This window comes from Podarcis bocagei, assembly GCF_964188305.1.
Source record: "Podarcis bocagei genome assembly, chromosome: 11".
NCBI classification, from domain to species: Eukaryota; Metazoa; Chordata; class Lepidosauria; order Squamata; family Lacertidae; genus Podarcis; species Podarcis bocagei.
In genome coordinates this window covers 18215838-18238886 of record NC_138136.1, presented here as the reverse complement: position 1 = coordinate 18238886, position 23049 = coordinate 18215838, and the positions used below count along the sequence as shown (strand labels likewise).

The 23049-nt window shown below is 43.2% G+C and overlaps 2 long non-coding RNA genes across 3 annotated transcripts in view; one reads left to right on the top strand and one right to left on the bottom strand.

Annotated features, from left to right (window-relative positions):
* Positions 1-19045, top strand: part of LOC308597868 — a 54541-nt gene extending 35496 nt beyond the window's left edge. Inside the window, exons 4-5 of one of the 2 annotated variants that reach the window (XR_014013229.1) lie at positions 4925-4993; positions 18748-19045. This is a non-coding gene — a long non-coding RNA (uncharacterized lncRNA). Of the gene's footprint in view, positions 1-4924; positions 4994-8633; positions 9232-18747 lie in introns of those variants that run through there. The other variant, XR_014013230.1, reaches the window with a different exon arrangement.
* LOC308597875 overlaps positions 1-23049 on the bottom strand; it is a 991146-nt gene that overhangs the window by 807443 nt on the left and 160654 nt on the right. The gene's annotated exons all lie outside the window — the stretch shown is intronic.

Sequence of the window (23049 nt, the reverse complement as noted above, 5' to 3'; positions counted from 1 at the left end):
GGGTTTGCTGTGTTCGGGAGCCAAACCAACTCACAAGGCGTTCATCAACCAAGGTATGACTGTATTATTTTGTGGCATTTGCAACAAATTATTTTAGTCCGCTCTGATAATGCAATTGAAGGTCAGAAGACACATCTAAATAATAAAAAATAAACATAAATTATGCATCTCATAATGGCATATTTATTTATGAGCAGACCTTCTGAGCCTGATAGCAGTAGAATAACCCTCCTCCGCATTTTATTTTCCCTTCCCTTCCCAAAACCAAATGTATATTCAGCACTGCGCTCAGCTGCACAAAGAGGGCCAATCCTTCATTTCCAACTATGTCTAGATAGTGTGGGAGGATAGCTGTCTGTCAAACGCTGTAGCTGTCCTTAGAAATCCTAAAGATATACAAGCTCTTAAGTTTTATAGGTATTTTTTTTAAGGCTTCTGCAATGCAGCAAATCAAGCTATATGGCTGAAACTATGATTTCATTTTAAATCTGCTAGGAACGTTGACAAATTGAACTTAAACTTTATTTTGTTGACGGATCAATATGCACTTCATAGTCATGGAGAAAAGGCTTCTTGCTTTAACATTAATAACGCCTAATGTGTTTGATATGCGACATCAAGAAACATTTAGAAAACAACAACTCCACCAATCATACCATATACCATTTTCTGAATTGCAAAAATAATAAACAAAGTGGAGAATGATACATAAACAAGAGCCATTGTTCTGTCATCTTCAAGCGGATCTACACTTGCAGCAGAATCACATGTTCCAGCTTTTCCTGAACTGAGAAACCTATGAAAAATAATGCATTTGCTATTTTCTTATTTTTTAAAAAATAGTAATATTTTATTATGAACCTTGATTTCTCTTCTTTAAAATGTTAAGTATATGCATTTCTGATTATTTCTAAATGTGCATCTGCATATTGGATGCAAAGCCTAGTCCTCTTTTGTCCTCTCTTTTGATGGTTTCAGCAATGCACTCTGCAAGGCTCAACAGTTTGCTTAAAACGGTCCTTACTTAAAACTCCAAAGTCTGATTTCTATCATATGCAAAATACATATGAAGGTGCTATGAAGTTTGATTGCTGCTTCCTGCCATAACTGCCTCCCTTTCGATTGCTAGCTGCTTTGAGCAGGGACATCACTCATGGTTTTACTTATGTGACTCCAGAATGTACCATATACATATTGTATAAATAAATATATGAATAATTGTCTTGCCAAATGCAAGGTGGTTCTTTCAGTGAGATTCAGAAGCAATACAAACACAAGTGAGTGAGAAGATTAAAGATTTTATTCTAAACAGCAAGCATTATATACCGTATTTTTCGCCCCATAAGACGCACTTTTTCCCCTCCAAAAATGAAGGGGAAATCGGGGTGCGTCTTATGGGGCGAATGCCTGCAAGCCTCGCGCGCCCGGCAGGAGGTCCCACCGGGTGCGCGAGGCTTGGGGCGGCAGCCTGTCGCCCGAAGCACGGGGAGCCCTCGGGAGGGCTCCCCCTGCTTCGGGCGAGTGTCTGCAAGCCTCGCGCACCCGGCAGGAGGTCCCACCGGGTGCGCGAGGCTTGGGGCGGCAGCGGACTGCTTGCGCGCACCTAGAAGCTTGGGGCGCGCTGAGCTCAGCACGCTCCAAGCTCCTGGTGTAGCGCAGAGATCTGCTAGCCCTGGGAGAGCCCCGCGGCTCTCCCAAGGCTAGCGGACTGCTTGCCGGCACGCAGAAGCTTGGGGCGCGCTGACCTCAGCTCGCCCCAAGCTTCTGGATTAGCGCAGGGGTCCGCTAGCCCTGGGAGAGGCGCCCGGCTCTCCCATGCTAGCGGAGACCTTGCCGGCATGCAGAAGCTTGGGGCGCGCTGAGCTCCGCACGCCCCAAGCTCCTGGTGTAGCGCAGCGCGCCTGGGGGGGAAATAATTTTTTTTTCCTTTATTTCCCCCCAAAAAATCTAGGTGCGTCTTATGGGCCGGTGCGTCTTATGGGGCGAAAAATATGGTACCTTACCAAACAAGCACTTTGATCTGCCACTGAGAAGCTCTCAAGATGTGGCAAAGTGACCCCAAGGTAGTTTCAGGTTTCACAGCCCTGCGATCGATCAGCCCATGCATGAGCTTCTCTGAACTATGCCCCCAAACCATGCAATTTATAAATTTATAGATCAGAAGGTCGGCGGTTAAAATCCCTGCGACGGGGTGAGCTGGGTCCCTGCTCCTGCCAACCTAGCAGTTCGAAAACACGTCAAAGTGCAAATAGATAAATAGGTACCGCTCCGGCGGGAAGGTAAACGGCGTTTCCGTGTGCTGCTCTGGTTTGCCAGAAGCAGCTTAGTCATGCTAGCCACATGACCTGGAAGCTGTACACCGGCTCCCTCAGCCAATAAAGTGAGGTGAGCCCTGCAACCCCAGAGTCATCCGCGACTGGACCTAACAGTCAGGGGTCCCTTTACCCTTGCCTTTAACCTGTATGGTTTGCCTGACTGCCTACATATTACTAGCTACCTACAGATAATTCATTAGCTAGCCACCTCTCCTAATGTCTCACTTCAAAGGAGGAAGGTACACAGCACAATTACTTCCTTCCACATACAGTGGTACCTCGGGTTACATACGCTTCAGGTTACATACGCTTCAGGTTACAGACTCTGCTAACCCAGAAATAGTACCTCGGGTTAAGAACTTTGCTTCAGGACGAGAACAGAAATCGTGCTTTGGCGGCGTGGCAGCAGCAGGAGGCCCCATTAACTAAAGTGATGCTTCAGGTTAAGAACAGTTTCAGGTTAAGAACGGACCTGTGGAATGAATTAAGTACTTAACCCAAGGTACCACTGTAATAGGGCATTAAAAGGCTGTTCTCAGCCATCAAAGAGCAGAACAAGAGACAGAGAGAGGAAGTAAACAGAGGCAGGAAGAAATGTGCATGCTAGATCAACTACTCAAAATTACAATTATCATCCGGAAAAGATTGCCCATGCAATAATACTGTTATCTATATTTTATTGCATTCCACAAATGTGCAGTTAAAAGCAGTTAAAGGAAACAGCAGATCTATGTTGAGGGGAGAGAGAGAGAGAGAGAGAGAGAGAGAGAGAGAGAGAGAGAGAGAGATCTCCAGCTGTGAAAGACTGTTGGGACAATAGTGTCTACAGTTATTTTTCTGGAAAGTGCAGATAGTTGGTGCCTGTCCTGCTGATGATAAAGCCAAGGTTGCAGATCTGATCCTCATATGGGACAGTTGAATATTCCTGCCTTGCAGGGGGTCAGACTAGATGATCCTCAAGGTCCCTTCCAACTTTACAATTCTACGATTCTATCCAACAGGAATGTGTGTTTTTTATTATTATTATTTTATTTTTCAATTTTTATTTATACTTTTCAAAATTATACATTTCATTAATTTTACAGTCATTTTAGCATTTCAAAGTTTGACTTTCTTTCCCCTCTTTCTGCATTTCCTTAAATTTATTTTTTAATATCTTCTGCATATCCAAATTCATTTAATTATCTACTTTAAATATAAACTCTTATGAAACTGCAGGTTATTACAATAATCCTGCCAATGTTTTTATCTGTTTGCAATTTATCCATAAATATTCAATAAACCATTTCCATTCTTTTATTTAAAAAGTTTGTTATCTTGATTTCTTATTCTTCCAGTATATTCCATAAGTTTTTGTATCCATTCTTCCTTTGTTGGGACTTCTGCTTCTTTCCTTTTTTTTTAAATGATATTTATTAAGCATTTTAAAATTACAGAAAAGACAAAGAAGAAAAAAAACAAGGGAAAAACAAACAGCAATCAAACAATACAAATCGATCAAAATCAAAAGCAAAAAGCAAAACCAAAACACATAACACATCAAAATCAAAAAACAAAAGTAAACCACAAGAATTTAAAAACAGATCCAATATTCTCAAATCCTTAACTGTCATTACCTTATTTCATCGACCTCCTCACACCTCCCTTTTTTGTATTCTAGTTATTAATTATCACAGCAAATCCTTCCCATTTTTCATAATATTCTGTCATTAAATTACCTTAATCTATTTTAACCTTATCTTACTATAAAAAACCCTAAAACTTAAAACTTAAATCTTATTTATACCAATTTCTCATAACCATAACATATTCTTGCATAGTTCTTTTTAACATTTCTGCTAAAGCCAAATAATTTCGTTCCAACATTTTTCTAATACTCATTAATTTTACAAAACAATCCTAAATAAAAAAAAATTTAAAACTTTCTTCCAATCTTCATCCAACGTCTCTTCCTCCTGGTCCTGGGTTTTGTCAGTCCTTTCTATCCCATCCATCTAGTTCATTAACCTGGTAATCCTATGTCCGAGGCCCTTAAGTCTCTTCCATGTCCCTTCCGCAGATCTTCTTCATATTTATACCTGTACTTTTGGGAATTATGGAGCTGCAGGCTGCTATTAGATGGAGACCTTGCAATCTCCAAGTTCCAAGCTTCAAGTTACAAAAAAGGAGATTCCAGCTAAACATCAGGGAAAACTTTCTGACAGTAAGAGCTGTTTGACAGTGGAAGGGACTCCCTCAGGAGGTGGTGGACTCTCCTTCCTTGGAGGTTTTTAAGCAGAGAGCCAGTGTGGTGTAGTGGTTAAGAGCGATAGACTCGTAATCTGGGGAACCGAGTTCATGTCTCTGCTCCTCCACATGCAGCTGCCCCACTCACCTCACAGAGTGTTTGTTGTGGGGGAGGAAGGGAAAGGAGATTGTTAGCCGCTTTGAGACTCCTGAAGGGGAGTGAAAGGCGGGATATCAAATCCAAACTCTTCTTCTTCTTCAGAGCTTGGATGGCCACCTGTCATGGATGCTTTAGCGGAGATTCCTGCATCACAGGCCTAGATGGCCCTTGGGGTCCCTTCCAACACTACAATTTTATGATTCTATTATTCCTTCTTCACCAGACCATGAAGATCGAAACTATAAATGGAAAGCGATTGGAAGAGAAGGGGGCAGAAGCTGAAGAAAGAACTGTGAGTGTATTAATGTAACCTTGTATTATGTTAACTGTATTTCTGTAATACTGGTTGTTCTGTAGGTTGTTGTTTCTTTAGTTTACTGTACACTACTTAGAGGTAGAGAGGTGATAGATAGATAGATATAGATAGATAGATAGATAGATAGATAGATGATAGATAGATAGATAGATAGATAGATGATAGAGAGATGATAGATAGATAGATGATAGATAGATATAGATAGATAGATAGATAGATAGATAGATAGATAGATAGATAGATAGATAGATAGATGATAGATAGATATAGATAGATGATAGATAGATAGATAGATAGATAGATAGATAGATAGATGATAGATACATAGATACATAGATAGAAGAGGAGAGAGAGAGTGAGAGAGAGAGAGATGGAGAGAGAGAGAGAGCGCAAGTATAGAAATGGTGTAAAAAATACTACTAGTATTATTACTATAATTCACAATGCTATACAAATTCCAGATGAGTAGTCATGTTAGTCTGCTGCAGGAAGACAAAGGCTAGCCCTTTATTATGAAATAGCTTGGCTTTATATAAATTCTGCAGAAAGTGCAGCTGAAACAAACAAACAAAAAAAAAGCAAACTCCAAAGTGACAACTTACTTGCACAAGTAGGACATCTGTGCAGGGAAAAGGTGAAGCCGGTGAAATAAATGCGGACCATCTGGCTTAAGTATCTTGATGGGGGGAAATGAGTAACATATTTCGGAGAGGTAAAGGTCTGGTTTAATTGTTTCTTAGGTTAGAAACAAACCCTTTATGGGCCACCACTTAGTAAATGAATTCTAATTAAAAGCCATTCTGCAGAGAAGCTGGCAGTGATGAAGAGAGGGAGTTGTGCTCATGTTGCCATGAACATTGTGCACAAACAACACACACACACTTGCACTTTCTCTTCTGTTGCAAATAACAAACGGTCCTCTGAATTACATAATCATTAGATGAAACCATGCATCAAGTTTCTCTTGTCAGGGGACCCTTCAAAAGTTTAACCTAATAGAAACCCGTTTTTAAATAAAAAAAAAACCAAAGGGAACGATAAAAGACAGAATTGTCACGGCGCTTGTCAACAGCTTGAGAGTTGGCTGCAACAAACAGCAGGGAAATTAGTCGATAAACATTTGCAGAATTAGAAATCACTTCCCTTTCCCATCTGCACACATTTTCTTTGAACATTTGTCCACACAGTTTTCAGTGAAATCAGCAGCTCCGGCTGCCAGCGTTTATACGGGAACTATTTGTTAGCGGGTATCTCTTTGGCGATCTCTTCGGGAATGAGAGAGTCTGGGAAAGAGGACAAAGAATATTGCTTCAAAAGAGATTCATGGTTGGGGAAGGAAGGGGCAAATGTGCAGCTGAGAGCTCCTCTAGAGTAATCACACTTGGCTTTTATGGAAGCATTATACAGTGGTACCTCGGAAGTCAAACAGAATCCGTTCCAGAAGTCTGTTTGACTTCCAAAACATTCGGAAACCAAGGCACGACTTCTGATTGGCTGCAGAAAGCTCCTGCAGCCAACCAGAAGCCGTGGAAGTCGTGTCAGATGTTCGGGTTCCAAAGAACGTTCGCAAACCAGAACACTCTGTTATGTACTAAGCTTGGATCCTAGAACAATAGGCAAATAGGATCCTAGAATGCAACAACTGATTGGCTTGCAGGAGAAGACCAATCAGGCTCCAGGAGGGAAGCAGAATCAGCCAATCAGATGGGATTCATTGTGTAAATAATGTATATAAAAGCCTGAGGTTTGGGGGGCAATTCAATCACTGTTTTAACAAGCTGCAATAAAGATCATGAAATCACTGCAGGACTCCGAGTATATTTCAACTCACTTCCGGGTTTGCGGCATTCGGGAGTCAATATGTTCGACTCGCAAGGCATTCGGAATCCAATTCGGGATGCTGCTACTGAATGAAGTTCAATGGGTGAGGATCACCTGGCAACTACTTTTATATGTCTTTTTTTTGTGTGCCTGGAAAATATCTTCTCAATTTCCTAAACCTTTCAAATCATGCTGTAGCTTTTAGCACTGTTTCAGCTCTATTGATCTTTATTTGTTCATCTCCAATTTGTTTGACCTGGTTTTTATTATTATTTTGTACAGTGCTTTTAATGTTGCATTTTATTTTATTGCCTTGTTTTGTTTGTTAGATTTTTATACTGTGAGACACCCAGAGAACTTCTTGCTGTAGGGAAGCCTATAACTAATACAAATAAATCCTGTTAGATGTCTGTATCATAGATGCTAAAAAGGTTTATTTAATTACCTTTTGAAAATCTGACTCATCACTCAGAAGGGACCATCCAGAGTAGCTTACAGCTCACTCAGAATGACAGCCCCTGCCTTTAGGCTTACAATTCATAGAGACACGACACAAAAGGAAAATTGATTGGGAGAGAGGAGGAAAGAGTAAGGCAGAGCTCCCCAGGTTTTCATACCAAGTGTACAACCCATGGACCACACACTGTCTTGTCATGCAGGGGGAGGGGGGTGAGCAAGGCCAAAACTGGATTCCACACACCCCCAGCCCTCAAGCTACCTTCCCAAGCAAGGCACCAAGCTTTGGGAAGAAGGTGTGAGGCTCTGGCAGGATCCTAGAGCCCTTCCAGCTTCTTCCCAAAATTGGAAAAGCACTAGCTAGGCTTTGGGAGGAAGCAGGAGGACTCTAGGACCTTGTCAGAGCCTTCACACCTCCTTCTCAAAGCCCTACACTCCACTTACCCAGCTCTGGGAAAGCAGCATGAGGGATGGGTGGATGTCAGATGTAGCCGAGGGCCACCAAAAAGGCCTTGAGGGCCACGCATTGGACCAGTCTGATGTGAGTTATTTGGTATGCCTACGCTCCACAGCAGAGCTTTCCAAACTGTGTGTTGCAACACATTAGTGTGTCAGCTGCAGTGTGTAGGTTTGTCGCACGAACACTTCCCTTGCTTCTCACGGGGTTGGAAAGGGGTTAGTTTAACCTCCGGTTTGCTAGTAAAACTGAATTAATGTTTCACGAAATGATGCATGTCTAAAAAGTGTGTTAACAACATGAAACATCTGGAAAGCTCTGTGCAGCATGTGCTCATATTATTAGCGTAAGGAGTTATAAAGGGACTCTTGAACAATGGATGTGAAGCGATGTGCTAGTTGTCATAAAATACTTTCTTAGAGTCACCTTTGATGAAACACATCTTTAAAGCCCTAAACGGCCTCAGCCCACTATAACTGAAGGAGTGTCTCCACCTCCATCGTTCAGCCCAGACACCGAGGTCCAGCTCCAAGGGCCTTCTGGCAGTTCCCTTCCTGTGAGAAGTGAGGTTACAGAGAACCAGGCAGAGGGCCTTCTAGGTAGTGCCACCCACCCTGTGGAACGCCCTCACATCAGATGTCAAGGAAATAAATGACTATCTGACTTTTAGAAGACATCTGAAGGCAACCCTGTTTAGGGAAGTTTTTAATGTCTGATGTTTTATCGTGTTTTTAATATTCTGTTGGGAGTTGCTCAGAGTGACTGGGGTGGGGCCTGGCCAAATGGATGGGGTATAAATAAAGAAATGCATTATTATTATTATTATTATTATTATTATTATTATTATTATTATTATTATTATCGTTGCTGTTGTTGTTTTAGAACCAGGGTTTCCAATCCAGACTGGAACTCTAGCAGAGAAAATTGAGCTTGACCACTTGCTCCTGCTGTAGTCCTGATATTGATCGAGTGTCAAGGACTGGCTGGATGAGGAGGAGTGGTGGAATCTCCCTGACCAAGACCAAGACCACCACCACCACCACCCCCCGGGAAAGCATGGAGGAAGAGGATTTGGATCCTGGATCCTGGTGGTGGGAAACCGGCCACACCCCAGATGAGGGAATGAGCTGGAAAGTACTGGAGGCTGGGAGCTTGAGGGACAGCAAAGAGGCAGAAACAGGAATCAGACTTCTCCCACAGAGCCACTCTGACAGCTTGCAGCCCCCTGCACTCCCAGAATGAGGCATTTTTTTGCATTTTACTGAGCCAAGAGCCAGGCAGACACAGAGAGGGTCCTTCAGAGTACACCACAGCAGAAGAACACAGAGGAAGGGTCCTGACACCCAGGGCTAGGTAGTGAAGGTGGAGCTACAAACCAGTCCGGACAACTGCTTTATTAAGACACGAGCAACCATTAGAAGTCTCTGTGTGTTCTATGTTCTGTTTCCTTAATAAAGAAACTAACGGTAGGTAGGCCAAGTCTCTCTCTGTGTGTGTCTCTCTGACCTGTGAACAACCTGCTCTCCCTGTTGGCTCCCTGACATAGGGATCCCCACACTTGCTTTTGGCGGGGCAAGTGAAAGTTTATTTCTAATGCAAAAAGCAAGTGCAGACGAAAGGATTAAAGCCCCTCCCTCCCCATTCTGGGGTCCCAATTACGATGAGCCCCACTTCCTCGCCAACACGTATATTGACTATTTAAAAATCTTTCACACTTCTGCTAATTGCACAATGACATTTCTTCTACTTTGACCTTTCTTTAAGAGGTGAAACCTTCTGAGATAGGAGATGGTAAATCATGCTAGAATGTCAAGCTCTTTGTGATTATGATCCATCACTGTAGAAGTTCCGAGTTCAGGGTGGGAAATGACTAATTTCTGGAGTGCTTATCTAACATCAGATCCTAACGCTGAAGCTTGTTGATACTTAATCATGCATCAGCCGTGAATGTGGGCTGCAAACACAACCGCTAAGCCTCTATCTGCCTCGTTTCTGTATTTTAAAGAGGCTTCCAGCTGGCTTTCCTTCAAGAGCTTAAAGGGTAAAAGGCGAGCACATCACACAATTTTTCCAAAGGAGCCCAGAAGAGCTGGTTTGCCAAAGACACAGTCCCTGATTGCCAATCGCGCTTCGAAGTTCTAATCAGATTGGACTTTCGCGTTGTGAATAGCTCTGTGAAGATTCCCACAGGGCACGGTGCTTAGCATCTTTTCATCTTCGAATACACATTTCCCCCCCTCCCAGAGCTCATCTAAATGCCATCTTTGTATCATACTTCTGCCAAGAGCAATCAGATTTATTGCTCCTTAACGTCATTTAAATAATTTATTTAGCTGGGTTTCATCTTTCCTCAGACACCGACAAGGGACCTGGAATCAGCCCCAAATAAAGCTTCTCAGGTGCAGTAGCTACTTGGAACAGGAAAACATCAAAACCAAAAACAGTGATTTAATTAAGAAACCCTTTGGTAAACTCATTAGTTCTCAATAGGCAGGACCAGGCAGATCTAATTGATGAGCCAGTATCTGGGAAGAGCTACAGCTCAGAGATAAGACCACCAACAAAGGGAAGTACCATCACCTGGGGGTCCTAGGTTTATGTTCCTTAGGGACAGGACCATAGCTCAGTGGTAGAACATCTGCTTTGCATGAAGAAGGTTTCAAGTTCAATTCCTGGCTTCTCAGAGTAGGACTGGGAGAGACTCTCCATCTGAAAACTTGTAGAGCTGCTTCTGGTCAGTGTAGACAGTACTGAGCAAGATGAACCAAAGGTCTCTGTACTGAGCAAGATGAACCAAAGGTCTCACTCAGCATAAGGCAGCTTTCTATGTTCATGGAGCATGTTCTTTTCAGGCAGAAATTCTCAGGATCGGTTCCTAGTGTGTCCAGTCAAAAGGATGTCAGACTGTACAGATTGTACAGTCCAGGTATACACTTGTAACAAAACAGCAGGCCTGGATGATAGCAGACCTTGGGAAGTTAGTGTTGATCAGAATAGACAATACTGAGCTAGATGTATGTTTGTGAGGTCATGCCATTATTACTATGACCACAGTGCTATCAGGCCACATTGGCAATCAGTAGTGAATGGTGCAATGGGATAGCAGCACTCACCTCAACTTTCAACAGCTGTCCTTGCTGCTTACTGCAGCAAGGCAATAGGAAGGTCAGTTGCAAACACACCAGCAGCAGCATTGATCTGGCTTAGCTGGTGCATTTGCACCGTGTTGACCTCTCCATTGCCTTGCCCCTCACCCTCCCCAACCTGGTGGGCACCAGTGACATCAGGTGAGTGCCACCGTCTCCCTGTCAGCTGCTACTGCAAGATACTGGATGTAAGAAAGAAGAATGAAGAAGTATCCTGTTCTGCGGAGTGACATAACCAAAATCCAAATGTCCACATTTTTATACATCCTTGAGTCTTATCAACTGAAATTCATTCAACACACAACATGACTGCTCTGGACCCCTGCTGAGATCCATCTGCTGTAACAGTGGAGTCAAGGTCCCAGCAGATGCGGGTGATATTATCCACAAAGTGCTTTGCAAACAAGTCACAGCCAGCTATCAGTTCTGTCAACCTCCTTCAGGCCAGACCGTAAAAGGCCCCACCTGGAAAAGTTCTGCGGGATGGCGCAATGAGAATGCAATAGAAGCCACAAAGTATGCCTTCTTTGCTGCCTTCACTGCCGCTAGGTAGGTTCAATAATGAACCATTGTTCAGTTGCATTTGACTGGAGTTTTCATCTACTCACATTCAAGCTGTTTGTTTCCTTGCCCAGGGAGCCAAAAAGGCACCACGAAGTGGGAAAGGGTCTCAGGGGCAATCATGTCAGTAGCCCAAGTTATTCAGAATTCCCAAAAGTTGATCAGGGCTTCAACAGGCCAGTCTATCAGCCAGAAAATCCCCAGAGCCATTTGAAACCCATTGGATCCATCAGCCTCTGAGGGCAGGCCATCCTCAGAAGTCCCCCACCTCTATAGAGGGGGAAAGGTGCTGAAAGCTGGCTTCATTAGCTACGAACCCCAGAATCTGGGATCCTCTTGAAAATGGTGCCAAAGTTTATTCACACCTGGGTTTGAGTGGGTATTGCTCCATTTGTGGGGCACTGCAAAATACAGGGTTTTTGCTGCAAAACTTTTGCAAAACTTTGGCGCCAGTATGGAGTAAATTGGACAACGTTGGGTTTGGAGGCATTAGCTACATTTTGATGTATCAATTACTCCGTTTGTGGGATGCTGCAAAACGTGGAGGTTTTGCTGTAATACGATTGCAAAACTTGGACACCCATTTCGTGGGGATCCCAGATTTTGTGGTTCATAGTTAATTAAGCTCTGAAAGCCTCAATCTCAGCAGGAAGTGATCTGACCATGACAAGGGACTGATGTCAATATCCTCCATTTTCAGAACCACCTCTTCCTGCCTAGTTGATAAAGCAAAGTCCAGATTGTGGCCTGCCTCATGCACTGGGCTGGTGACATGTTGGGACGGTCCCATGGTTGTCATGGCAGCCATGAAGTCCTGAGCCAGTGTGGTGTAGTGGTTAGGAGCGGTAGACTCGTAATCTGGTGAACCGGGTTCGCGTCTCCGCTCCTCCACATGCAGCTGCTGGGTGACCTTGGGCCAGTCACACTTCTCTGAAGTCTCTCAGCCCCGCTCACCTCACAGAGTGTTTGTTGTTGGGGAGGAAGGGAAAGGAGAATGTTAGCCGCTTTGAGACTCCTTCGGGTAGTGGTAAAGCGGGATATCAAATCCAAACTCTTCTACCCCAGAGCCAGTTGCCTCAGCATGAATATTGAAGTGCCCCCAAACCAGCAGTCTGGGAGGCCTCAACACTGCCTCTGAGACCAGCTCTGTCAACTCAAGCAGGAAGAATACTAGGCAGCGAGGCGGACAGCAAACCAGCAGAATCCCTAATCTGTCCCAATTGCCCAATGCCAGGAATGTGAGGCTGTAGACATTGTGAATGTTATGTTCTTTCTTTGGGGAAAATAAATTAGTCATTTCAGCATGGCCACAAGCCTTCTCTAGCAGGGGCACTTGGAACAGCCAGTATGGGATGAGATGCAGGGAAAATTAAAAGAGTCCAGGGCAGGAAGCCAGAAGAGAAAATTTTCCATAACTAGCAGCTCCCACAAGGCTTAACCACAGTAGCTACCAAAGGATGCTGCCTTATAAACTGCTCCTTCTAACTCAAACTCTTTCCACAGCCCCTTATTTAACATAGTTTTAAGTGATATGAGCTTCCTTTCCCTTGCTATCCCATAACCTCAATAAAACATGAATTATCTCATTTCACTTCCTACAGCATCTGCTTCCCAATTGCGCAGTTATGTAAACGTTGGCTGTAGTGTGTATTCTCTTTACAACACATGAAGACTCTGGGTTGCTTTCCAGGTTTGCCTTTTATAAATGGCAAAAGGATTTACATTTCCTACCATTTAATAATATGCAATGGCCCCAGGCAGCAGTAACTGGACTTGTTGTGGCTTGCTATTCTAAAAAAAAATCTGTTATTTTCCTTCAAGATAATCCTAATGTACACCATTGTCATTTGCTGTTAAAGGCATCCATATTTAAACTGCTGTTCTTCTAGATGACATTTGAGTCTCAAAATGCAAAGTGCCTTTTGTTACTTGGTAAGAATTCTTGCACGGCATTAGAATAAATAGAATATCTCAAAGAGGAATTAAATGAGCGTCATTTGTGGTCCTTGGCACATCAGCAGAAGATGCTTGTAATATATGTTTGATTACACTTCACAGTGAAAATATCTGCTTGTTTTGATTCAAAATGTTTGGCACTGTGCCTTATTCTTAGAATATGCTTCATGGCCCAATGCTATGAACAATGGACTTGAAGCAATGATCTACAGAAGCTGGCATAAGGGTCTTAGCATGGTGTTTAGTGTTGCATAGTGATTAACCAGCCTCTCAACTCAGATCAGTCTAGAGTCCTACTATGTGAGTCCTTTCTCCCTATACCCTGTCTCAAATTCTGCTCAAAATACTGTGTGTTGCTTAATACACAGAATCTTAACACTTGCACGTACATATTTAACAGGAACAGCTGATACTTTTATGAGGCATGGGACAATGAATCCTTTGAGATACAGTGGTACCTCGGGTTACATATGCTTCAGGTTACAGACTCCACCAACCCAGAAATAGTACCTCGGGTTAAGAACTTTGCTTCAGGATGAGAACAGAGATCATGCTCCGGCGGCGCAGTGGCAGCAGGAGGCCCCATTAGCTAAAGTGGTGCTTCAGGTTAAGAACAGTTTCAGGTTAAGAACGGACCTCCGGAATGAATTAAGTACTTAACTCGAGGTACCACTGTATAGATATGTATTTCCTTCCGGAGTGGAGTGGGGGGGTGTAAAAATGGACTTTTGACTCCAGCTGGAGGTGAATGTATATCATGATGCCTTCCGACCTAAATAACCTATGTCTGAAGTGTACTATCACATTTGAAGAATCTCTGATGTGCACAAAGGATGTCGTACAAGAGAGATGGCGAACCAGTGGACTTCCAGATGCTGTTGAACTCCAACTCTCATCATCCCTGAACATTGACCATGCTCTCTGAGTCTGAAATTCAGCAACACCCAAAGGGCCACAGTGTGAGGCAGCAGAGAAACCAACCCACATGGCAGGTTGCCTGGAATGGACAAGACAAGAGAAAAATCTTACCATCCATTTTTATTCAATATTCACAGAGAGAGGCTTGGGAATGTGGCCTCTCGGAATAATGGTGTTATTCACCCCTCCACCCCTCCTTTTCTCCCATTATACGTCATCTCTATGGGTGCTAAGATCCCATAGTGATGTGGGATGTGAGAAACCCTTCATCAGGCCTTGGAGAGCATATGCCAGTCAGAGCAGACAATATTGGCCTACATGAAATCAACTATCTGATTATGCTCAGCACCTTTACGTAAGTACAGAATATGATGTGAGAGTGTGTTGTGGTAAGTCAGGCTGCTATCTAACCTCTCATGAGAGTAAGCCCATTGAATTCAATAGGAATTACTTCTGAGTAATCATAGTTTAGGGTTGCTGTGTTAATAACTTCAGTCCAGTGAGCTGTGCTCCAGGTCCACACAGTAGCTGATTCTCTGCGGCCGGCAAGCTTTAAACAGCAAAATGTCAACATGAAATACAATTCACTTTTCTCCTTGTTGACCCATTTGGGCATTAGAATGAAAGCTAGTTGTTTATAACCCAAGTCAACTGATGGGCTACAATTATTGCATTAACAAAAAACTTCCTCCCTAGCAAGATTAATGTTGAGCCTGCTGATTAGCTTGTATTAGGAAATTAAAATATATTTAAAATAGAAGAGGAGGACATACTGATAACGCCCTGGGAGAATTTAGTAGCTTTAAAAAATCAATAGGACAGAACATTTCCTTTGTTTGCAATGGGATTTCAGTTAAGAGGACAGTCAAATCAAGTTCTGCACAGTATCTTTGACTGGGGAAGTTATCTGTGGAACACTGATTAGTTTCGAGTACCTATTTCTGTCCTCACTTAACTTCTTCAGTCAATGTTGATTATCAGTCCACATCCCGACAACTTTCTAATTGCATGTTAAAAAATACCGCTGCCTAACTTGACAACTTAACTTGTGGCGATGCTGTTTCATAATATGGTAGTACAAAACTTTTCAGCCCGTGCTTCCAACATGGATTTAAGGAAAACGCATTGTATGTAATTTCAGAAAAGGCAAAAAATGAAATATAAGCCTTCTTCTGGCGATATGATTCAACACCACCCATTTCAGAGGGCCCAAGGAGAAGGGGATGACAGAGGACGAGATGGTTGGACAGTGTTCTCGAAGCTCCCAGCATGAGTTTGACCAAACTGCGGGAGGCAGTGGAAGACAGGAGTGCCTGGCGTGCTCTGGTCCATGGGGTCACGAAGAGTTGGACACGACTAAACAACAACAACAAACACTCAAGGCTCTAAAACACACGGGTTGTTCCATTGGTTCTGAAAGTTCCCCGATTCTGACAGTCACCATCCATAAGAATACAAGAGAAACTTGCTGGAACCAGCCAATGACCCATCTTAGTGCAGCATCCTATTCTCACAGTGGCCAACCATATGCCTGTGGGAAGCCTGCCCCAGCACTCTGCTTGCCCCTACTGCCCCCTCACAAGATCATTTCATCTGCTGAAGAGGGCTCTGCTTGAACTCTTACCAAGGATGGTTCCCAAATCCCTCACATCTCTGTTTCTCACCTGATTTGGGACTTCCAAATTACCTGGCCTTGTTTCCAATATGGATGCAAGGCGAGCGTTGTGAGTTACCAAGGTCTGCAGTCACCATTTCCATTGTTTTGTTTTTATTGATTTCAGAATCCTGTTCAGAGTGTTGTGTGCACATGGCTTGCTCCTGCTCTCATTCCTCAGTCTATCATCGTCTTCCCACTCCTCTGCATTCCTGATACGCATGCAGTTTGCTACAGATTTCAGTTCCCTGTGTTCATTATTGTCTTCCCTTCCCAAACTCTCCATCACTGATATGAATGCGTACATTGATAGAGCACTGATGTGATCATAATTACAGCTGGATCAAGATTCTTGTGTGTTTTACCAATGGACAGAAGTGTGTGTGTGTTGGCATTTCAGAAGCAATGGGAATAAATTGAGGCAAGGCATGAAAATGGGGAGGAGATAGAAATAAATAACCTTCCCCACTTTAGTAATTTCCAAGTCATTCTGACCTGAGTCCAACCTGCCTTGCAATTTTGCATTGACTCATAACTGGTTTGTTGTTTTACCAATACGCAGGAATCTGTGTGTGCTGTGTATCACCAACCTATGCAGTCTTTATAGTTACCATTGTTGACATTTCAAAAGCAAGGAGGGATGGGGGAAAACCCATTTCACTTCAGTGTATCTGCCTGTACCTTTCTTAAATTAGAAAAGAAAATATGAAAAGTGGGGGAAGGGATTGGAAATTAACTCCCCCACTTGGGTGATCAGCACCCAAATTTGGCATTAGATCTAAATAGTACTAGCCCTCTCATCTGCCACTTTCACTCTTTCTCACCTCTTCCTGCATTTTCACAAACTTATCAAGCTTTTAGGGTAGAGGAGGGAAAACAGCAGCCACCTCTAAAGCTAAAGGCTTTAAGCTCTCCCTGCTGACATGAACTCCAAGTGTTGTTTTTTATTCTTTCTGACTTATTGACCAGAAGGATTTTTTTAAAAAAATGAATATAGACTTAAGCTGACAGCTGTTGCTTCACCTTTCAGTGAAGATTCCTGAATGTGCTAAGAGCTTGCATTGCTTATTCCGGTAAGTGTTCGAAGTATTTATATCAGCACTATAGTAGTAATAGCAGTAGCAGAATCTACTGGCTGCAGACAGCTCTCCCATAGGGCCAACACTACTGAAAGGGAAGGTCTCGACAGACTTTTTAAAAATTGGGTTTTATAAACAGGAATATTGTTATAGAAATAAGTATACCAAGTTTTCTCATGTCATTTGTATATCACAAAAATAGCATAATAAATGTGGAAAAATATCTACAACATATGTTTCATCATTAAGGGTCAATATATAAGTTCTTGGTTCATGAATTGGTTTAAACAATTAGGAAGAAGAAGAACAAAGGGGGGAAGAGGGGGGAGTGGGATGGGGGTCGGGTGTTTATGCTTCTATTATTCTACTTAGTGTGTGTGAGCGATTGTGCCAGTGTTACTTGTATGGGTTCTCTTACTGCTCACTTGTATTTCCTTGTGGTGAGAGAGGTTGGGGGTGGCTTAGAGTGTGGTTGGTTGTCTGTAGTGAGAATTGTTTTTGTGTGAGAGCAGGGTGTGAGTGTGTATTTTTGAATCAGGTTAGCCAGATTGATTTATATGCTATCGGCAGATTCTTCTTGTTGTCTTGTTGTCTTGTGTATGTGATAAAGGGGAACCAAACCAGGGTGAAGGTGTCTTCTTCTATTCCCCCCCCCCGTGTCAGTTTCAGTTTATTGGTTAGTTTTTCTAATAAGGATGTTTCCCATACTATTTGATACCATTGGTCATCTGAAGACTTTGAAAGGCTGGCGAGACTGTCAGGAGTCTTGCCAGCCTTTTAAAGTCTTCAGATGACTCTTCTCCTTTGTGGAGACAGCATTTTGCAAACTCAGTCAGCATGGCCCATTGGGAGCTCTCCAGGGTCCTGATTCATGAGACAGATAATCGCTATCGCCTCTCAGAAGCTCACCAAGATCTCACATAACAAGATAATAATTAATTATGAGTTAAAGGGGTTTGGGGGAGAATTAAAGCTGGTTCTATATGAGGATATGACTTCTATCAGTTAAAGATGGGGAGCTGGTGAGAGAAGATAATCAAAGGAAGTGCTCAGATACAGGATGAATTCCTTTGAAGAAAAGCCATGGTAGAATTGACTAGGGAGGTAGAGAACAGTGTCTTCCTTCCCTGCCATTTCATAGCTCAAACTGCTTCCAAAAGATATTAGGTTTTGACTTCAGACTCATCATCTGGTCATTGATTTCCACAGATGTTTGCTACTTCTGTGAAAATATGGAGAGAGCGAGACAAGAAGGGAAGGGATTGAAACCAATTATGCTTCTGAGGAGCTGAGAGAACAATGGCAAAAAATGTTATTGGGGGCATAATAATAATAATAATAATAATAATAATAATAATAATAATAATTTATTATTTGTACCCTGCCCATCTGGCTGGGTTTCCCCAGCCACTCTGGGCGGCTTCCATAGAAACCAAAAAACACTAAAATATCATACATTAAAAACTTCCCTGAACAGGGCTGCCTTAAGATGTCTTCTGAATGTCAAGTAGTTGTTTATCGTTTTGACATTTGATGGGAGGGCGTTCCACAGACAGAATAGACAGAAGCAGGGGATACTTTCCCCACTGAGAAGAGTGAAATTGTCTATTTAAATTATCTGGAAAACTAGACATTGGTCAATCCCTAAATGTATGCCTTTCCTCATCTTGTTTCCTCTCAAGATATTTTGGTGCCTCAAGACAGAAGCCATCTTCTATTCCATGAAGAGAAGCTGACCAAACTGCTTGTGAAAACCTATGACACTGTTGATGGGACAGTGTCTTCTCTGCATCTGAGGAGAAGCTTACAGTTCAGGGCAGGTCACATGGCATACATAGCTATGTCCTCAAGCTTATCACTGCTGCCACTCACACACACACACACACACACACACACACACACACTACCAAATGTGTTATGCGAGACTGCCTCACTTTGCTGAAGAGCATGGCTGGCCTTGTTCCCTCTTTTCTGGCATTGAAATAAATATTTGGAGAAAATTTTCAAGGAAATCCTCCCACTTTAATTTTGCTTGCAAAAAAGTTATATTTATATTAACAGTCTATTTTAACCTTCCATTCTCAGTTATGAGTGCCGTTACATTTTTATGTTTTCTTGGAGAGGTTCAGGAATATTGAGTTCAGCACAATATTTGGTAGGCCTTTTCTTATTCTGCTCTTGACAGCTTGCATTCACATATTAAATTTAACTGTCTTAGTCAATGTCACCTGGCTAAGTGATAGTGTCCTGAAGAGTTCATTGTTTCAAGAAGAAGCCCTCAGAAAACCTTTAGAGCTGACCAAAAGGTCACATAGATCCCACCTGCTGTCTTCCAGAGCTAAAGAAGCAATGACAGAGCCTTCAGAGGCACGAAAATGAAGTTTTGGCTTGCTTTTTTTAAAAGAAACTTAGTATGCCTCAAAGAAATGAGATTTTATTATTCACGAATAGCAAAGGTATTGCCAGTTGTATGCAATTTGACACTGTATACAACCTGAAGTAGTGACACGGTGAAATAGAATTCCAATGACTTTATTATTCTGTTTGAGGGGAAATGGAAGTCTATGATTCATAAGGAACTACTAACATTTATTCTAACTGTAGCAAGACTCATTGTAGCCAAGAACTGGAAGAGCACAGAATTAGACTTTTCCCCCAGAATGTCTCCACCAAGTATGGTTATTGGCCTAAGTGGAAAAACTCACTAAGCAATTCCTAGCAATAAGAAACAACAAGCAAGATAATGTTTTGCAAAATGGTGCTGTTTTACTGATCATTCAACAACAACCACCACCACAACAACGGAAATTTGGGCTAATTGATTTCTTTTGAGAGGGATAACTTCACAAAACTTTTTTATAGAATAGTAGAGTTGGAAGGGATCTCAAGGGTCATGTAGTCCAGCCCCTGTCGTGCAGGAATCTCAGCTAAAGCAACCATGACAGATGGCCATCTAACCTCTGCTTTAAAACCTCCAAGGAAGATTCCACCACCTTCTGAGGGAGTCCGTCAAAGAGTTCTTACTGTCAGAAAGTTCTTCCTGATGTTTAGTCGTAATCTCCTTTCTAGTAACTTGAATCCACTGGTTTGGGTCCTACCATCCAGAGCAGGAGAAAACAAGCTTGCTCCATCTTCCATGTGACAGCCCTTTCAATATTGGCTGATGGTTATTATATCTCCTCTCAGTCTCCTCTTTCCAAGCTAAGCATACCCAACTCCTTCAACTGTTCCTCATAAGGCTTGGTTTCCAGACCCTTGATCATATTGATCACTCTTCTCTGTACACATTCAATGCTATCTGCAAATATCATGCACATGATTGAATTTTTTGTCTGCAACAGTAAACACACTTAAATTAAAGGTAAAGGGACCCCTGACCATTAGGTCCAGTCATGGCTGACTTTGGGGTTGCGGCGCTCATCTCGCTTTATTGGCCGAGGGAGCCGGCGTACAGCTTCCGGGTCATGTGGCCAACATGACTAACATGGTGAACCAGAGCAGCACACGGAAACGCCGTTTACCTTCCCGCCGGAGCGGTACCTATTTATCTACTTGCACTTTGACGTGCTTTCGAACTGCTAGGTTGGCAGGAGCAGGGACCCAGCAACGGGAGCTCACCCCGTCACGGGGATTCGAACCGCCTACCTTCTGATCGGCAAGTCCTAGGCTCTGTGGTTTAACCCACAGCGCCACCTGTGTCCCCTAAAACACACTTACCAGGCAGTCAATCTCATTGAATTCAGTGGAACTTGTGAGTAGAAATAGAATCATGGAATCATAGAGTTGTAGAGTTGGAAGGGACTTCAATGGTCATCTAGTCCAAAACCCTGCAATGCAGGAATCTCAGCTAAAGCATCCATGACAAATGGTCATCCAACCTCTGCTGAAAAACCTCTGAGGAAGGAGAGTCCACCACCTCCCAAGGGAGACCTTTCCACTGTCGAACAGCTCTTACTGTCAGAAATGTAAGGGGGTATACTGCAATCTTCTTGCACACATCCCCCCCCCCGAACCATTCCAACTTTTGCTAGCCTTTCCTTATTGTATTTGTTTCTTTTCAAGTTGCACTCCCATTCTCGGCTAAAAGTTGAATGCACGCATCATGTGCTTTCTCTGATAAAGGGTGACAGGCTTCTTTTACTATTCAGAGCGACAGACCAAAAAGCAAAAAAAGAACTCTTTCCTTGATTTATATCAGATAAGTTTAAAAGCTTCACTGAAACGTGGACATTTCCCCTAAATTAACTTGGACAAGCTTTTTTAAATAATAATAAAAAGCTACGCACCGTAAAAGAATAATGAGTACAGTACTATAGATCATTTTTGGGGTGGAGGGGGAGGAAATGAGAATTTCCCCTAAATAATAATGCTCACCTTTAGTTTAAGATTCATCAAAGTCTGGAAAAGAGGGGAAAGGCATTTCAGCAGTTTCACAGCTGCTGCGGTTGTGAAGGGGAGAAACGTGAATCATTCAACATAATAGAGGCCCATAGCACTCTTTTCCTTGGCGTGCCAAACACTATAGAAAAAACATCATTGAATTGGCATGGTGTGAAAAAGGTGATTTGATGATGCTTAGCATCTTTGACAGTATGTAAAGTCCTTTGACATTTACTGCGTCTGCCCCCCATAGCACTCGTACAGATGTATTCTGGGGACAGTCAGTTTGAGGATTATTATTTTTAAATGCAGGTCTTTTCTCCCTTTCAAGGACATTTAAGCAGAGTACTCATGTGTGTGTGTGCGTGCACATGTGCATAAAGGTAAAAGGACCCCTGGCCGTTAGGTCCAGTTGTGGCTGACTCTGGGGTTGCGGCGCTCATCTCGCTTTATTGGCCGAGGGAGCCAGTGTGCAGCTTCCGGGTCGTGTGGCCAGCATGACTAAGCCGCTTCTGGTGAACCAGAGCAACGCACAGAAACGCCATTTACCTTCCCGCCGGAGCGGTACCTATTTATCTACTTCCACTGGCGTGCTTTCGAACTGCTAGGTTGGTAGGAGTGGGGACCGAGCAACGGGAGCTTACTCCGTTGCGGGGATTCGAACCGCTGACCTTCTGATTGGCAAGTCCTAGGCTCAGTGGTTTAACCCACAGCGCCACCCGCGTCCCTTGTTCAAGCATAGGCTCCTTTTAAACATAAGAACAGGAGAAAAGCACTGCGCAGTCAGGCCGCAGGCCCATCTAGTTCAGCATCATTTTCTCACAATGGGCAACCAGATGTCTGTGGGAAGCCCACAAGTGAGCATTAGTCAGGGCAGAGCCTGCCACAGGGATATATCAGCCTGGTTTTGTGTTCAGTCCAGACTGTTTCTACTTTCAGGTGCAGTGGCATAGTGTGAGGAGGGCTGCAGGGGCAGTTGCCCTGGGCACAAAATTGTTAGCGGTGCAAAATTTCAACATCCAGTGCTGCCTCCATACAGCTGCACGCTTCCATCGCTTGACTCCATGGAAAATGGCTTCTCCATGCAAACCAGGAAGCAACCTTTCCAGACAACGGAATGACTTGTCTTTCCTTATCTCTGTGGCAGCAATCTGTGGGTGATGCAATCCGTGGGTGATGCAGATGCCATTAGGCAGTTGAATATGCTGGCGTACTCCGTTTCCCTCCCTCCCACAATCCACTCTGCACGGCCCCAGGAGCTGGCAACCCACGCTATGCCACTGTTCTGGTGGGATTCAGTCACATATCACAAATTTACATGGATAGTCTTGCTTGAACCAAAAAGCATGCCAAAAAGAAGAGAGAAAAAAGAAGAAGACAGAGGAGGCACCTGCCTAATGTCAATGGGAAGGGAGTTCCAAGGTGCGGGAACTGGCACACTGAAAGATTAGTTCTTTCAAGTGTGGAATTATAATTATGTTGCACTTGCAAAAGTAGCAGTGCTGCGGATAGAAGTGGTCAAGTGGGCATATGTAGGGGAAAGCAATCCTTCAAGGTAGACTGGTCCCAAGTTGGTAAAAAAAAAAAACCCAACAACCGGCACC